Consider the following 20,150-nt stretch of genomic DNA (forward strand, 5'->3'; position numbering starts at 1 on the left):
AATAGACAGACAAGAAAGGGAATTAATGTTGCATTCTCTTCTAACTATGAGCTATGATTAAAATTTTAAGTGCATAGCTCACCAGAAAGTTAGTTTAAAATCAGTTGCAAAATTTATTGAACATACAAAGACAGGAGAGCAACATAATAAACATGTGGTAGAAAGAATATTTTAGAAAGAGAACTCATGGTTCCAGCTGCTATTCCAGATTCTGAAATAGGGTTACAACATGGCTACAGTAACTTCAATTTATCACACATGGCACTATTCACAATCACAAACAATGTTCTCCTTGTGAAGGACTATACTGAAAATTTTCACCAAGGCTCAGTAAAGTGCTCTGTTCTAAGGGATGTAAAGTTTAGATTTTTGCAGTGTGTGACACCCCAGACACAATCCATGAGTAGAGTTGACAACGTTGAGGTTGTAAATTGTGACACACTTCTTTAAAACAAAGGTGATATTTCCCCAGAAAACACAGAAATGACCGGGTGTAACGTACATCTTTAAATACACATCAGTCTGTCTGATGGAAATTTTTCTGGTACGTAGCGTGGTGCATTATTACGTAAACTTTTACTGGGATTGTATTACAGAAGATATCTCGTGTCACCACCTGAATTGATCTACCACTTAATTACCGTGAACATTTGCTTGTAAACAGGAAAACAATTTGTGGGTAGGCCTCAATTCGGGAAAACTTAATGATATTTTGACATACCTTGATAATTTTCGATTAACTTTTTTGGGTAATCAGCTGTAGAAATGCTCTTTTATATGGTAAAAATTGAACACGCGCGAGTTAAGCTTGTGGAGATGAGTCTCGATACCGAACTGGATATAATTACACGGTGAGATACTGAACATCAGGAATGCCTTTGCATTTACTTCATGATTAAATCTTGAAAATGGAAGCAATTGAATAAACGTATATTTAAAACAAAAACCTTAGCGTACCATGGAGTGATGGTGTTGAATATTATTGGTAAAAACGGACTGAAATGCATACATGAATAACACGATCGCTTGAACTCTGGAGTGTTGTGAGAAAATGGGTTACACATGATCACATTCAAGCTAACCATTCACCACAGGGAAGAAGTTGCTCAGTGATTTAATAAATGAAACAAGACCTAAATTTGGTTACCAAGACACCAGCCTCTATGGTCGAATACTTTAAGAGAAAATTTATTGAAAAAATTATAAAAAAACTACGCAAGTTTACGAACTAAGTCCTGTGAATAATTTTTCCGAAAGGTAGGAGCCTCCGAAAATAACCACGTAGCTACCCATTAAACAAAAACCATAAAATATACAAAACATTACTGCAAGAAATATCACAAAATCAAACAAATTATGAGAATTTATTAAAACAAGGTAACTAATTCATTTGCAAGCATAGTATACCAAGGCACAATCCCACGAACGAAGTACGTGATTACCAAACATACACAAAGAAGACTCATAAAAATCTGTACAAAATATTGTGGCCTCGTACCAACATGAGTACCTAAAGTTAAAATCATACGCATTGCTCATTATCTGTTACACTATTTATTCAGCAATCTAGTCACAGACCAAGTTGAGGATTGGCTTCCTTGGATGTGATAGAGAAGTTCACCACACAACCACAAAAGACGGACGGTCCTTGTAAAATCTCTTGAGCACCAATGTTAGTTTGACTGTCAATTTGTAAATTGTCAATAGCTTCGAAAACAGCGGCGCGACGCCGCCTGTATCTGCGAATGCGGGGCATCTTCCTCAGCAGCAGTCATCGGTATGACAGCACTACAACGGTCCGTTAAATACTGGTCATCAACGCTGTCGCCTGAATGCTCACAGCCAGAGTCGGAGAAAATTTCTAAGTCCCGAGTTACAGCGGGCGGCGCGCAGAAGGTTGTTCTAGTCTGCGCGCCAGCGCGAGCGCCTCTTATAGCCGGGAGGAGCGATAAGACACGTGCTCTCAACGTCATTGGGCATTGATCCAAGTTGCTGACGATGCGTGATTGCTCAATGTATAATATAAGTTAATCAACTTTATTTAATACCCCCCTTTTTAACCCCCTTACACATTTGAAAATTTAATCAAATTGTTGCCTCCTTGAGCCCCTGGTTCTAGATGTACGTCTCCCTTCAGAATCTAGTGTATCAGTGTGTTTGATAATGATTAGCATTTCATCCATATATTAGGAATAGGTATTACGCAAGGGGGGTATTAAATAAAACACAATATAGAGTTAATCATTGTTTAATGTCTATATTAATGGGTTACACCACCAATCATTTTAATACTAGAACAAACACCAAACCCTTTAAACCATATTGCAACAGACCCCATCTCATTAATTTTACGATGGTTCATAGTACGTATAATAAAAGACATCACGTTTGCTGTCGCGAATAAAGATTATGGAAAATGTTATCTTTCTTCAAATATGGCTTTTATTATACGTACCATGAACCATCGTAAAATTAATGAGATGGAGTCTGTTGCTATATGGTTTAAAGGTTTTGGTGTTTGTTCTAGTATTAAAATGATTGATGATGTAACCCATTAACATAGACGTTAAACAATGATTAACTCTATATTGTGTTTTATTTAATACCCCCCTTGCCTAATACCTATTTCTAATATATGTATGAAATTGTAATCATTATCAAACACACTAACCTGTTGATGTACATCTAGAACCGGGGGCTCAAGGAGGCAACAATTTGATTAAATTTTCAAATGTGTAAGGGGGTGAAAGGGGGGTTTTAAATAAAGTTGATTAACTTACATTATACATTGAGCAAACACGCATCGTCAGCAAACTTGGATCTAGACACAGTGACAGTCCACGTGGCTTCATGCGCCACAATCCCAAATTTATAGAGAAAAAAGAAAACACTGCTATAAATTCCAAAAATCGCAAAATTATTCTCAGTTCTTGCCTACGCAAGGTATTCCGAGTTATTCCATAAAGGCTGAAACCCACTAAGAAATGAATTAATGTCTCAGCTAAGCTGAAAGCTTCACATATACAAAATTACAGCATTAAGGACTAAAACTACATGTTACCTCTTGGACGATTCCAAGCGAACTGAGGCTCCTCGCAACTCATCCACTGCCCCTACTGCGGACCAGAAGCTACAGACAACATGGACTCTCTAACTGCACCACCTTAATGAACACAACGGATCATCGCTCGCTGGTGTCTCTCTAACCCAGAAGAATTCCCTTTTTCCGTACACAAGAGTTGTCTAAGCCGTCTCTACATTCAGAAAAACTTAGTCCAAGTCCAAAGACATAGAGGCCCTCCAGCCGACGATTGAACACACTTCCACGCAACCAACCAGATGGATGAAACAAGGAAGACATAGGTACACAATGCAGTGTATGATGAGTGCTATTCTGTATCAAAGTAAACTCTTAATATGTACCTAGCTACGATGGAAAATGATTTAAATGTGAAATACAATTTAGATATGGAAGCTTATGACTCAAATACCAGCATGGCAGCATGGCTGCCAGGTATAGCACACAGCTGACAAACCTCTCAGTTTGAATCTATAGGCGCACCGACACCTAAGTAATGCTATACAGAAATGTGAAAGTGGCTATCAGACGTGAGTGTCAATGAGGTGGCTTATATAGAGACGCATCGTGGGAGCTACAACATTTAGTGTTCTAGGGTAAGGGGTATCATACCTCTAAATAAGGAGGATACAATCGCGATATCAATCCATTTGCGAAGTTCTGCACCGACTCATAGTAAAAAAATGCGTACTTACGGAATACTGAAAAATATATCTGAAAGACTCAAAGACTTCATAGAAAATAGAACTCGGTACACTGGAAGAATTCTGTACATACTCTCTGGCAGATGAAGTGTGTTGCTCTTTCATGGTCTTTGCAGTCGACGTAGCGGTGTATAGAGTTCACGCCGTTAAAATATTATTAGAATGTTTTGGCATGGGTATAGATACCTAGCGTTTGGTGCAAACACTGGTAGCTGACGATTAACATAAAATAAACGTTATGCAATGGGCGTAAATACATGAAGACGCGTGCTAAGAAAACAACGCAAAAAAGTCACCTCCAGCAGACAGAACGCTGATGGCGTGTAATAGCGCTTCTAGCCTTTCTAATGGCCTCAGTTTGTTGAGGAAGAGAGGCGATAAGTTTCTTCAAGTATGCTATGTCCAGCTATATGATTAGATCCCTTAGAAATATAGAGTTACCAAATTGCGGTGATGCTGATTGCTGATTTTCATCCGCTGTTCGAAATAGTACCGTAAAATTACCGTGAGATTGTGATCAGGCCATTTCGCATTCGAGGTGTGGTAGGGCGCCTGAACGTTCCTCAGACGAGGAAGGTATGAATTCAGCCCTCTGAACACCGCTATTGCAACTTGGAAGACGAGAGTGTCCACAGCATTTTTAACATGAATTTGTAAAAGGAAGGGGAACATTTGCTCACCAGGAATGTTGAAATAAACACCGTGGTTCATGTTCACAGTAACCTGAATGAGTGGGCCCAAGACATGCCTATTAAAACATCTGCCGCGCGGGATTAGCCGAGCGGTCTAGGGCGCTGCAGTCATGGACTGTGCGGCTGGTCCCGGTGGAGGTTCGAGTCCTCCCTCGGGCATGGGTGTCTGTGTTTGTCCTTAGCATAATTTAGATTAAGTAGTGTGTAAGCTTAGGGACTGATGACCTTAGCAGTTAAGTCCCATAAGATTTCACACACATTTAAACAGTTTTTGAAAACATCTCCAAAACGTCACAGAGGCACCTCCACTCTGAACTACACCCTCCATACAGTACTTGTTAAACGCCTCACTGGACCATCTACTCACTCTATGCCTTGCGTCGTTTGAAAAGAGTCAAAATCGCGACTCGTCGTACTATACAACATGCTGCCAGTCAGCTTATGCCCAGTTTCTGTATAGTTTGGTCCAATGAAGACGTGCAGCCACGTGTGCCGCTGTGAGCAATCACCTTTCACGAAACACACTACTCAAAATGTCCATTGGGGGGCAGTTACCTTCTTGATGCTAGCCTGCATTCACTGACAGCGTTAACTGCCGTCGGGTTTAAAATCGACAGTCGTCTACTCGTCTCCGGTCTCTGGCGTTTCGCATCTTTTGACGACCACCGTTCTCATGCCGTATTTTATGGCTGCGAGTGGCACATAATTCCTTATGGACACACTGGACAGTGCAGGCTGATACATCAACGAATCAGGCAACTACATTCACTCTTTGCTCATGGGCATGACCAACCACGATAGCTTATTTGTGCCATACTGTTACAACGGCACGTCGGCCCGCCTAACTGCCCTGTTCCGGTTGGCAACTACACACCACTTCACTGCCATGGCTTAGACAAGCGGTGGTGTGTCACACGACCCCCTGGTTTCAGTGCAACACCAACCAAAGCAGTCTAAAGCGACAAGTGTGCTCCTTCTTGGTGGTGACTAATATGTTACCTTCTTAATGTATCATCTGACTGTAAGGGTGTTAGGAGCATAAGTGCTGATGTTGTCATCATTGGTACTTCAGTATCAATTCACTTGCGCATCTAACAATCTTCCTGTAAACACGTCACATAACTCACTGCCTGATATTTTCTGCATGGACGTAACTGCACCTCTAAGTGGACTACTCCTGTCAGTATATGCTAACTGTTTGGCGTCTGTGCATCCACACTTCAGCACCGCACCGAGCGAGGTGGTGCAGTGGTTAGCACATTGGACTCGCATTAGGGAGGACGACGGTTCAATCCCGTCTCCGGCCATCCTGATTTAGGTTTTCCGTGATTTCCCTAAATCGCTTCAGGCAAATGCCGGGATGGTTCCTCTGAAAGTGCACGGCCGATTTCCTTCCCCATCCTTCCTTCACCCAAGCTTGAGCTCCGTCTCTACTGACCTCGTTGTCGACGGGACGTGAAACACTAATCTCCTCCTCCTCCTTCAGCACCGCATCTGCTGCTCAGGAGAAGCATTAATGGCTCGCTGACTCGCACTTGCCACTGTACTTGGAGGTACTAAAGTACCTAAAACGTACTGATCCTCACAGATATAATTATTGGACTGGCGGTGAAATGCACGCTGATCTAATGTTCTTCAGTACACTCTCCTCAATCACCAATAAAATTACCTGCACTTGTACCCCTAACATCGTGTATAACCGGCGATTGGCCACTGCAATAAACTGAAAACCTTTAAACATCTACGAGTATCTGCTCGGAACTCTTTAAGATCGAACGAGCACACAAATTTTGCTATGGATAAGCAGATGACATCGATATTTGTCAGAAGAAATTTCAGGAAACGTAAATCACCCACTACGATGTCGCTTAAATACTGGAACACTGGCTCGTCTAATTCTTTGGAACCTACAGATCACTGACATTTTTGTCTTTTAACACATAAAAATTTGGAATTACAGGTTTTGGTAATTTCTTTGAAGTTGATTATGCATTGTGGCCTACGGGAAATAACACGTATCCATTTCGTTCTTATGAAGTTTAGCGTATATCAGCACCAATATAACTTACAGATAACTGTCCTAAACACAACGCCTTTACTAAAAAGCCAAGCGTAGTTCGTAAAGGGTACACCACACAAATGGCTTGCTCGTTCGGCGATGCATTACTGAAGCTGTTCCCACACACTGCTCATCAGTATTCTGGAATCTGTTTTTGAGATGATAACACAGAAGAAAATCAGGGACTAAAAGGCCTTGTGACCTCACTGGCTGTGGGATATCACCGGATAGTCAGAGTCAGTAATGTGGAAAGTAGCGCCTCAGTGTAGTTACTGAATTACTCACCATTTTTCTGACACTATATCGCCTTTAGCCGGCAATGTCCATGCAGCTGCAGAATGAAGACATTCGTAATCGCCACCACATACTGCTTGGAACGAGCACTCACTGGCCAGTTGTTGTTGTTCCAAAAAAATAAGGAACAAGTAATCTGGTGCACTGTCCAGCAGCACACCAGGCGACGACTTATGGACTGCCCAGGGCATTTTCATGAATCACCTGAGTCCCCACAAAATTGGGAGCTTTGTTTATTTACAAACCAATTCGCATTAAAGTTATCTTATCGGATATCACAACATTTTTCAGAAATGCGGCATCTGAATCACGTTTGTCCACTAACTTTGAAAAGAAAGTGCGATTACTCACTTTATCTCCAGGCTGCAAGTGTTGAAGCACTTACAGCTTATAAGAATGAAACTTTAAATGCGATTTCACGATCTTCTTCGAAGATGTGCGAGAGATTTATAATGCTCTGCAACTGCGACGGGCAAATCATTGTGGGCTTCGTTGCAGAGTTACACGAACTTGTCGGATATTTTCCGACGTTCGAACTGCCAGTCAGATCCCTTATGCTTCACGCTTATTGACAACACCGGTATCACGCCATTGTTTTATCAATTACATATCGTCCTTCTGTCTAGAACACGGAAACTGTAGTCTGTTCCATGGCGCACTGCACGTTGGACAGCTGGAACGCTCTGCACACGTCGGAACTACTCCAATGCCTCAGTACACGTCAGCTCAGGTGAACGTTCCATGCTGAACTGAATGGGAGAGCACGTGTATTCGATCAAGTACCGTACATTTCCATTTTAGCGGGTCGGCCAATTGAAAGTACATTTCCTGTGGCCCCCATTATATTTTTCTTATGATATGTTAATCAACATGTGTGACGTTTAACACAGCTTAATTCAAACACAAAACGGCCCAAGAAACAGAAGAAACGAAAAATGTAATTGATTATAGAGTGCGGGGTGGTGTAGAATAATTCTGTCTATAAGAATAAAGGCTGTTAATAATACTTGGAAAAAGTGGATGAATTTTTAGTGATGACGTAAGCTATATTTACTATTTACTCGATAAAGCTAAAATTAAAAAAGAAGAGAAACACTGTAAAAGATATGACTGACTGTTGCATTGTGATATTCTTACATGTAATACATGGCACTTTTTTCCTGTAGCAGTTCTAACACTGAAACGGTACATAAGCGATCAAATCAATACAAAAACGAAAAATGATACACTAATCTATAATGAGAGTACTAGGCATGGTGCAAATGCATCAATTTCGCAGTAACTAGAGGCGCAGGAATTGCCAGAGAAAGTAAAAAAGTATCTATTGTTCATTATAATCTGCATTACATACAGTATAACTGCATCCTGTTTTGATTCATGTAATGGAAATGATACTACTTGTCCAAAATATCTATAATTAATGACTGTATTAGTAAGCGGTCAGGAATATCTGTCGTAGACATAGTTATTACTGAAAAACGGCGTGAGCGTGGAAAATGCGGTGTTGAGAAGTCAGCTATACACGGTGTCCCAAGAAGACTGGGGAATAATCAGAGATATGGAAGGAACGATCATTCTAAGCCAATAAACATGGGTTCCGAAGTCCATACCTCAAGAACTTGTTTAACTTCGCTATTGTTAACACATCTGTTCTACTGAGTAACTTTTCATAGCTTTTAAGGCATGCATTTTAGAGCCAATGTTTACTAAACAATTTCTTCTTATATGGGTCCTTCCAAACTATGGGTAGAAGAGAATTGTTTCAAGTTTCTGATATAAAGAAATACTCATACCTCTTAAGGCAATAATTTTACAGCCATTGTTTACTACACTTCCCTGCTTCGAATGAGAATAACGTTCGTAAGATACCAATTTCCTCTTGTGCCTTGTTTGATACTTGGGCTTAGCAAGAACGAATCCGATGACGAAACAGACACATTAAAACTTATATTAAGACCAAAGACTTGTATACGGAACATCAGACGACTTGTGACGCAAAACTCTAATGTAAAAAAATACTATAACGTTTTGTCGTATTTATAATATTGTAAGTAATTATTTAATACGCATTCAATTTTAATATGTGAATCTGTACATGATCCTGCCTGAGTAGTGAGCAAGGAGGGCTTTTAAGCTGCAGTATTATTATTATATTATAACGTGTGACGAGGGCCTCCCGTCGGGTAGACCGCTCGCCTGGTGCAAGTCTTCCGATTTGACGCCACTTCGGCGACTTGTGCGTCGATGGGGATGAAATGATGATGATGATTAAGACATCACAACACCCAGTCCCTGAGCGGAGAAAATCTCCGACCCAGCTGGGAATCGAACCCGGGCCCTTAGGATTGACAGTCTGTCGCGCTGACCACTCAGCTACGGGGGGGGGGGGGGGGGCGGACAAAACCTGCCGTCGTACGCAGAATGTCCGAGAAAGCTAGGAAAGGAATAGATATAAGCAAAAACATAAAAAGCAGTCAGACAAAAGGAAGTATTCATTTCCAACTTTCATGCCATTTCACAAGCAACTGGTAATGAACTGAGACTATATAAAGTTAATGTTATTTTTTCTGCTAGCAATAAATAATGCAATAGACTGGCACTCAACATAAAAATCATCGAAGACAGATTTTCCATTTCAGGTGTCTACAAGATAACGTGCCCAGTGCAGTAGGTGGGTCAGACCTGACAATACTTCCGAAACTGATTTAAGGAAGACACAAATGCAGTTAGATGCCACATGTCCAAATCATCTACAGCAGCTACTTACATTGACAGCACACGACATGGTTTTGAGAACATATACTCGTGTAATAACCAAATAATATTCGATAAACTAAAGCAAGAAGCCGAACGTCTATGGAGAACTTGAAATATTCATTCACAGCAGCAAACACGGCAGAACTTACTCAATGACAAAGCCGAGACAGTTGCAATGAACTTTTTTAGAAACTTCTCGGGCCTGCTAGACATTGTCTAGTGCATTTTCTTGGCATATACACTCCTGGAAATGGAAAAAAGAACACATTGACACCGGTGTGTCAGACCCACCATACTTGCTCCGAACACTGCGAGAGGGCTGTACAAGGAATGATCACACGCACGGCACAGCGGATACACCAGGAACCGCGGTGTTGGCCGTCGAATGGCGCTAGCTGCTCAGCATTTGTGCACCGCCGCCGCCAGTGTCAGCCAGTTTGCCATGGCATACGGAGCTCCATCGCAGTCTTCAACACTGGTAGCATGCCGCGACAGCGTGGACGTGAACCGTATGTGCAGTTGACGGACTTTAAGCGAGGGCGTATAGTGGGCATGCGGGAGGCCGGGTGGACGTACCGCCGAATTGCTCGACACGTGGGGCGTGAGGTCTCCACAGTACATCGATGTTGTCGCCAGTGGTCGGCGGAAGGTGCACGTGCCCGTTGACCTGGGACCGGACCGCAGCGACGCACGGATGCACGCCAAGACCGTCTCCATGAAGCTGGGCTACGGTCCCGCACACCGTTAGGCCGTCTTCCGCTCACGCCCCAACATCGTGCAGCGCGCCTCCAGTGGTGTCGCGACAGGAGTGAATGGAGGGACGAATGGAGACGTGTCGTCTTCAGCGATGAGAGTCGCTTCTGCCTTGGTGCCAATGATGGTCGTATGCGTGTTTGGCGCCGTGCAGGTGAGCGCCACAATCAGGACTGCATACGACCGAGGCACACAGGTCCAACACCCGGCATCATGGTGTGGGGAGCGATCTCCTACACTGGCCTACACCTCTGGTGATCGTCGAGGGGACACTGAATAGTGCACGGTACATCCAAACCGTCATCGAACCCATCGTTCTACCATTCCTAGACCAGCAAGGGAACTTGATGTTCCAACAGGACAATGCACGTCCGCATGTATCCCGTGCCACCCAACGTGCTCTAGAAGGTTAAGTCAACTACCCTGGCCAGCAGGATCTCCGGATCTGTCCCCCATTCTGCATGTTTGGGACTGGATGAAGCGTCGTCTCACGCGGTCTGCACGTCCAGCACGAACGCTGGTCCAACTGAGGCGCCAGGTGGAAATGGCATGGCAAGCCGTTCCACAGGACTACATCCAGCATCTCTACGATCGTCTCCATGGGAGAATAGCAGCCTGCATTACTGCGAAAGGTGGATATACAATGTACTAGTGCCGACATTGTGCATGCTCTGTTGCCTGTGTCTATGTGCCTGTGGTTCTGTCATTGTGATCATGTGATGTATCTGACCCCAGGAATGTGTCAATAAAGTTTCCCCTTCCTGGGACAATGAATTCACGGTGTTCTTATTTCAATTTCCAGGAGTGTATTTTCTGAGTGACCTTTTACTCCCAAATGTTCAAACTGATACATTAACAAATAAAAAAGCTGAAATATAAGTTTATAAGTTTTTAATTTTTTATTTATATTTTTTGCAATACTGAATTGTTAAGCGGAAAGGTTGCAAATATTTAAAGACTTACACAAATGTTATCTCTATCTCTGATCCGCCGTGTAAGCTGGTGCTGAATGCTCTTTCATTTACAAGTCGCTATATTTCTACATTTGTAGAACATCCGTTGCTTTGTGTTATTTCATGTTTATGTGTCGGATCAGTATATCGAACTGCGCACGGATAGCCACAAAATTTTATTAAATATTATTTTAATCATTATGATTGTCTAACGCTACAATAACTGTACCACTGAAGACGGCCATTTGTCAGATTTCCAAAGGCGGATAACTCAATGAGAGACGCTGTGACGATTGGAGCGGTGTGGAATGGGGCCACTGAAGAGAAAGTGCCCCAATCGTAATGGACCGTTAGCTTTCCCAGGGAGAACGTTTTATGGGACCTCCACCACAGGTTGGAAACAAAACAAAGTGCTTCTTCCTCGCTGTGAACACACCGTGTCTACGCGAGGGCTGGACTTCAGGGATCCAGTCCCCATTCGTCTCCGATCTTTAGAACAATCAACACGTGACTCGTTATCAGCTAGAGACGACAGCGCCACCTATTAAGACCATGGAACGAGGCTAGACGCCTTGTGAATGGAGGCAGGCGCGTTGCAGCCAAGCATGCCGCAACCAGCAAATCGGATTATCAACTAGAGCCGAACATCCCTCTCCCTTCGCTAAATCCATCGCTCACATGCGCTGTCATGAGATTCCAACGCCCTTAAGTGAATCTCAACTGAACACGATTACAATGGGTTACTTGTCGGAAAGTGAACAACTCATGGCAAACTATCTTCATTGTGATTTTAAAGTGTGCACCTGACAATACCGCTTGGAAACTGGAAGATCATGAAACTTTTGTGGCTTCCTAGAGGTACATGCCGTGTTCTTATATTTTACATACTAACCTAGAGAATATACCTGTCTTTACGAACCTAGTAACAATTATACCTGTTATCGATTGGTTATTTGGGACGTAGCTAGCTGTACCTGTCCCTCGGGTCTATATTACGCAGTATATGAGGAATACTCACACCTCCCAGCAGAGGATTTGGCCACATGCCTATCTTAATTAGATTTTCTGCAAACAAACAGACTTTCGTTCAGATTGTTATACTAAGCAGTTACAGGCGCAGAATTTTCGTGAATATTAAATATGGTGACAAAGACTAAAGAGTAGCTAAGACCAAAAGGTCGAGCCACAGACTGATGCATAAATCGCAAGGGAGCTTTGTTTTAAAGTTTATGGCGAATTTACTAAGCATTTGATTTCACTTGATCCTAGACAAGTAATCCTGACAAGTACTTTTCATAATTAAGTCCCACAAAACAACTTTTCCATACAGCTATCTCACTTTTTGTTGCGATACATCAAGTTATTCTCAGTTTTGTACGTACTTAAATAGCTGGTACCTGAGTAAGTATAACTTCTGAGAACTCTGAAGTGAGCATATTCTTTCTTATAGGAGTAATACATGTAATGCACATGTATGTGCAATCTGCCTAACCTGCATATCCGTATGAATGTACTGGAAATCAAAGAAAAGATGGTGCGCCACTGACTGCAAAGGGGTGCGACTTGATTTTAATTATAAGAAACTGCACTGCATGTGGTCAATGGATGCACTATTGATCGACTTGTTCTTTGGGGCCAAAACTTAAATGTAATCAAAGAACCGACCTACGCAGCTACTTGCGAAAGACGTCTGGAGGAGTCATATGCATATCGCCGTCTGTTGTAAAGTTATGGAAACCTAGGGTATAAGTGATAAGTGAGGAATGCAGAAATAAATCTGGCGAAAAATCATTCTCACATGAAGGAAGTCTATTTCAGTTTACTTATATTTAGTCGGTTACGTTTTACATTTTACAACCAATACTGACATGTCTTAGAAGCTAGATTAAGGAAGGGCAAACCTACGTTTCTAGCATTTGTAGACTTAGAGAAAGCTTTTGACAATGTTGACTGGAATACTCTCTTTCAAATTCTGAAGGTGGCAGGGGTAAAATACAGGGAGCGAAAGGCTATTTACAATTTGTACAGAAACCAGATGGCAGTTATAAGAGTCGAGGGACATCAAAGGGAAGCAGTGGTTGGGAAGGGAGTGAGACAGGGTTGTAGTGTATCCCCGATGTTATTCAATCTGTATATTGAGCAAGCTGTAAAGGAAACAAAAGAAAAATTCGGAGTAGGTATTAAAGTCCATGGAGAAGAAATAAAAACTTTGAGGTTCGCCGATGACATCGTAATTCTGTCAGAGACAGCAAAGGACTTGAAAGAGCAGTTGAATGGAATGGACAGTGCCTTGAGAGGAGTATATAAGATGAACATCAACAAAAGCAAAACGAGGATAATGGAATGTAGTCGAATTAAGTCGGGTGATGCTGACGGAATCAGATTAGGACGTGAGACACTTAAAGTAGTAAAGGAGTTTTGCTATTTGGGGAGCAAAATAACTGATGATGGTCGAAGTAGAGAGGATATAAAATGTAGACTAGCAATGGCAAGGAAAGCGTTTCTGAAGAAGAGAAGTTTGTTAACATCGAGTATAGGTTTAAGTCTCAGGAAGTCGTTTCTGAAAGTATTTTTATGGAGTGTAGCCTTCTATAAAAGTGAAATATGGACGATAAATAGTTTGGACAAGAAGAGGATAGAGGTTTTTGAAATGTGGTGCTACAGAAGAATGCTGAAGATTAGATGGGTAGATCACATAACTAATGAGGAGGTATTGAACAGAATTGGGGAGAAGATGAGTTTATGGCACAATTTGACAAGAAGAAGGGACCGGTTAGTAGGTGTTCTGAGGCATCAAGGGATCACGAATTTAGCATTGGAGGGCAGCGTGGAGGGTAAAAATCGTAGAGGGAGACCACGAGATGAATACACTAAGCAGATTCAGAAGGATGTAGGTTGCAGTAAGTACTGGCAGATGAAACTTGCACAGGATAGAGTAGCATGGAGAGCTGCATCAAACCAGTCTCAGGACTGAGGAACACAACAACAACAACCGATGGAGGGCACCATGAACTTGTAAGTCATTCTCAGCCAGGTGTCCGTATACTTTTGATCACATAATGTACTTCGAAACTCAGTGTTGATATCAAACGTGATGACTTGCGATGCTAGCTGAAGGTAGTGTTTCAGGGAAAAACTTCGTTTAATATTAATAAAGGCACGTTCTTAACAAAACGCTTTTCCTTTTTCCGCTGTCCTAGCATTCTCCACTCTTTACGATCCAGGCATGTTTTGAGAGAGACCAACGCGCCCCAGCGTTCGTAGTAACTCGACGTAATGTAGACGCTGAAGAGAAACGTTAAGGAATGTACGTGGCGGGAGGCGGAGCTGGCGTCGCGTTCTGCGAGACGCCTCCACAGGAGCAGCTGCAGCTGCTTTTAGCGCCGGCACGCGCAGTGCAGTGGAGAGGCCGCCCACGCAGCAGCTGCTGCTGCTGTTGCGGGCTCGCTCATTACGCGCGATACACGTCTCCCCACTGGCGCAGCGCGGTCCCTCCTCTGAACGCCAGCGGAAACTATCTTTTATTCATGCTATTAAGCGTAACTTGAAAAGCGCCGCGACCTTTAGAGCAGTGCAGTGCTGCGACGCCGTGGCATCTGCAAGCGCGCTCTCTGCAGTCTCCAGGAAAGAGAAGTGCCTCCAGCAGCAATAGCCCGCCGGAGGGACCAAACTGAGAGATGGCAGCAAATGAGGCACAAAGTCTGGCATCAGGTCAGAGCAGGAATGGGATCGGGTGCTATTTCTCATACACAGGGTGGAGAAAAACAAGCTTATAATGAGGAAATAGCAGGATACGGTCCTTCGAATCCAGCAAAGTTTTCCAAACCATCATAGCATGGAAATTGTGATGTACAATGAGCTGATAAAAGTCACGGGATAGTGATATGCACAGATACAGATGGCGGCAGTTTCACGTAGGCGAAGTATAGAGGGGAACTGCATTGCGGTGCTGTCATTTGTACTCAGGTAGCAAATGTGAAAAGATTTCCGTGATTATGACAGCACGACTGGAACTAATACACTTTGAACGCGGAATGGCAGTTAGGGCCAGATGCATGGGGCATTCCCCTTCGGAAGTCCTTAGGGAATTCAACATTCTGAGATCCACAGCGTCAAGAGTGTGCCGCAGTGCCCGACGGCCTTCACTTAACGACCGAGAGCAGCGGCGTTTGCGTACAGTTGTCAGTGTTAACAGGCAAGCTACACAGTGTGAAATAATAACATAAATCGATGTGCGAAGTACCGCGAATGTATCTGTTAGGACAGTGAAGCGAAATTTGGCGTTAATGGGCTGTCGCAGCAGGCAACCGAAGCGACTGCCTTTCCTAACAGTACATCGCCTGCAGCGCCACTTCTGGACTTGCGACCGTATTGGTTGGACCCTATACGATAGGAAATCCGTGGCATAGTCAGGTGAGTTCCAAATTCAGCTGGAAAGAGCTGATGCTAGGGTTCGACAGTGGTGAAGACCCCACGAAGCCATGGACTAAAGTTGGGAACAAGCTCGTGGTAGCTCCACAATGGTGTGTTCCGCGTTTACATGGAATGGACTGGGTCCTGTAGACCAACTGTAGCGATCATTGACTGGAAATGGTGATTTTCGGCTACATGGAGGCCATTTTCAGCCATGTTCCCAAACATCGATGGGATTTTTGTGGATGACAATGGGCCATGTAAAGGGGCCGCAATTACTTGCGGTTGGTTTGAAAGACGTTGTGGAAAATTCGAACAAACTATTTGCCCACCCAGATCACCCGACATGAATGCCATCGAACAGTTCTGGAACATAATCGAGAGCTCAGTTCATGCACAAAAGCTTGCACCGGCAACTCTTCTACAGTTATGGACGGCTATAGGGGCAGCATGGCTCAGTATTTCTGCACGGGACGACCAACGATTTGTTGAGTCCATGATGCGTCGAGTTCCTGCATTATGCCGGACAAAAAGCAGTCCGACACGATATTAGGAGCACTTTTGCCCCTTCAGTATGATTTCATAATCGATTATCTAAGCAAAATCGATCGCAATAGCACACAAAACTCTCCGAACTTAATCAAAAATTTTATATCATGTGCATTTCTATTCTTTACTACACTCCTGGAAATGGAAAAAAGAACACATTGACACCGGTGTGTCAGACCCACCATACTTGCTCCGGACACTGCGAGAGGGCTGTACAAGCAATGATCACACGCACGGCACAGAGGACACACCAGGAACCGCGGTGTTGGCCGTCGAATGGCGCTAGCTGCGCAGCATTTGTGCACCGCCACCGTCAGTGTCAGCCAGTTTGCCGTGGCATACGGAGCTCCACCGCGGTCTTTAACACTGGTAGCATGCCGCGACAGCGTGGACGTGAACCGTATGTGCAGTTGACGGACTTTGAGCGAGGGCGTATAGTGGGCATGCGGGAGGCCGGGTGGACGTACCGCCGAATTGATCAACACGTGGGGCGTGAGGTCTCGACAGCACATCGATGTTGTCGCCAGTGGTCGGCGGAAGGTGCACGTGCCCGTCGACCTGGGACCGGACCGCAGCGACGCACGGATGCACGCCGAGACCGTAGGATCCTACGCAGTGCCGTAGGGGACCGCACCGCCACTTCCCAGCAAATTAGGGACACTGTTGCTCCTGGGGTATCGGCGAGGACCATTCGCAACCGTCTCTATGAAGCTGGGCTACGGTCCCGCACACCGTTAGGCCGTATTCCGCTCACGCCCTAACATCGTGCAGCCCGCCTCCAGTGGTGTCGCGACAGGCGTGAATGGAGGGACGAATGGAGACTGTCGTCTTCAGCGATGAGAGTCGCTTCTGCCTTGGTGCCAATGATGGTCGTATGCGTGTTTGGCGCCGTGCAGGTGAGCGCCACAATCAGGACTGCATACGACCGAGGCACACAGGGCCAACACCCGGCATCATGGTGTGGGGAGCGATCTCCTACACTGGCCTACACCTCTGGTGATCGTCGAGGGGACACTGAATAGTGCACGGTATATCCAAACCGTCATCGAACCCATCGTTCTACCATTCCTAGGCCGGCAAGGGAACTTGCTGTTCCAACAGGACAATGCACGTCCGCATGTATCCCGTGCCACCCAACGTGCTCTAGAAGGTGTAAGTCAACTACCCTGGCCAGCAAGATCTACGGATCTGTCCCCCAATGAGCATGTTTGGGACTGGATGAAGCGTCGTCTCACGCGGTCTGCACGTCCAGCACGAACGCTGGTCCAAGTGAGGCGCCAGGTGGAAATGGCATGGCAAGCCGTTCCACACGACTACATCCAGCATCTCTACGATCGTCTCCATGGGAGAATAGCAGCCTGCATTGCTGCGAAAGGTGGATATACACTGTACTAGTGCCGACATTGTGCATGCTCTGTTGCCTGTGTCTAGGTGCCTGTGGTTCTGTCAGTGTGATCATGTGATGTATCTGACCCCAGGAATGTGTCAATAAAGTTTCCCCTTCCTGGGACAATGAATTCACGGTGTTCTTATTTCAATTTCCAGGAGTGTATGTAATGACTCCATTGATCCAATTCAATTCTTCTGAAATTATCTTTTAGGATTCCTGTAAGACATTCAGATTCTGAATCTTGATAGCAGTTTAATTCATTACGCAATATTTTCCTACCACGAATTAAAACACTTCAACCATTCGTGCTGATTGTTTCACATATGTGTGAGCGCACAATTTCCAGTTCTACTGTGTCATGCGAGCTGCTCCAACATCTCGTTGCGGGTGGTATTGAAACTTCTTAGTTTGTTTGTGACTACTGAAAGAACAGCGTGCAACTAAACCTACTATCTCTTCTTTATATTTATCATTACAAGACCGACCTACAAAATTTTCCTTGACAAGGACCTTTCAAACTTAACCTATTCATTTATTACCCACAATCTACACTACAGGCCATTAAAATTGCTACACCAAGAAGAAATGCAGATGATAAATGGGTATTCATTGGACAAATGTATTATACTAGAACTGACATCTGATTACATTTTCACGCAGTTTGGGTGCATAGGTCCTGAGAAATCTGTACCCACAACAAGCACCTCTGGCCGTAATAACCGCCTTCATACGCATGGACATTGAATCAAACAGAGCTTGGCTTGCGGTGTATGGATGTAGATGTAGATGTAGATGTAGATGTAGATGTAGATGTAGATGTAGATGTAGATGTAGATGTACAGGTACAGCTGCCCATGCAACTTCAACACGATACCACATTTCATCAAGAGTAGTGACTGGCGTATTGTGACGAGCCAGTTGCTCGGCCACCATTGACCAGACATTTTCAATTGGTGAGATATCTGGAGAATGTGGTGGCCAGGACATCTGTCGAACATTTTATGTATCCATAAAGACCCGTACAGGACCTGCAACGCGCGGTCGTGCATTATCCTGCTGAAATGTAGGGATTGATTAAAGGGTAGAGCCACGGGTCGTAACACATCTGAAATGTAACGTCCACTGTTTAAAGTGCCGTCAATGCGAACAAGAGGTGACCGAGACGTGTAACCAATGGCACCCTACACCATCACGTCGGGTGGTACGCCAGTATGGCGATGACGAATACACACTTCCAATGTGTGTTCACCGCGATGTCGCCAAACACGGATGCGACCATCATGATGCTGTAAACAGAACCTGGATTCATCCGAAAAAAATGACGTTTTGCCATTCGTGCACCCAGGTTCGTCGTTGAGTACACCGTCGCAGGCGCTCCTGTCTGTGATGCAGTGTCAAGGGTAACTACAGCCATGGTCTCCGAGCTGATAGCCCATGCTGCTGCAAACGTCGTCGAACTGTTCATGCAGATGGTTGTTGTCTTGCAGACGTCCCTATCTGTTGACTAAGGGATCGAGACGTGGCTGCACGATCCGTTACAGACATGCGGATAAGATACCTGTCATCTCGACTGCTAGTGATACAAGGCCGTTGGGATCTAGCACGGCGTTCTGTATTGCCCTCCTGAACCCACCAATTCCATATTCTGCTTACAGTCATTGGATCTCGACCAACGCAAGCAGCAATGTCGCAATACGATAAACCACAATGCGATAGGCTACAATCCGACCTTTATCAAAGTCGGAAACGTGATGGTACGCATTTCTCCTCCTTACACGAGGCATGACAGCAATGTTGTACCAGGCAACGCCGGTCAACTGCTGTTTGTGGATGAGAAATCGGTTGGAAACTTTCCTCATGTCAGCACGTTGTTGGTGTCGCCACCGGCACCAACCTTGTGTGAATGCTCTGAAAAGCTAATCATTTGAATATCACAACATCTTCTTCCTGTCGGTTAAATTCCGCATTTGTAGCACGTCATCTTCGTGGTGTAGCAATTTTAATGGCCAGTAGTGTACAAGCGCAACGCAATCTGACTGCTCTAAAATGACAACCTGACTTCAAATAATTAACACAAAAGAATTGCCCTAAATTGGAAGAAATCCTAACAATAACCCGTAATTTTTGGTAGGTCACTTACCTTACAAAAAATCTTCATAACACGAACTAGAGCAATTACAGCAAGCAGCAACTACAGCCAGCTGAATAAAAAGTTTCTAACTACTGTAGGCTCTAACTACTAATAGGCATATGGTTAGCAAAATACTTTTGTTGCAGAGCAAACAATGTATTTAGTAGATTTTACCTTAATCATGTGACATCCAATTCCAAAACTTACATAATCGTCAATAATTCCACTACCCAAACATTAGTAAATACATCAATCATCATTTTACAATGCAACTCCTACCAACACTGAATCCCCATGAAGGACACACATCCAAACCGTCCGTTCGCTAACCGCCAACTGCTAACTGCAAGTCCGTCGAACCACCGAGACTCATACC

This window comes from Schistocerca gregaria, chromosome 2 (genome assembly GCF_023897955.1).
Source record: "Schistocerca gregaria isolate iqSchGreg1 chromosome 2, iqSchGreg1.2, whole genome shotgun sequence".
Lineage (NCBI taxonomy): Eukaryota > Metazoa > Arthropoda > Insecta > Orthoptera > Acrididae > Schistocerca > Schistocerca gregaria.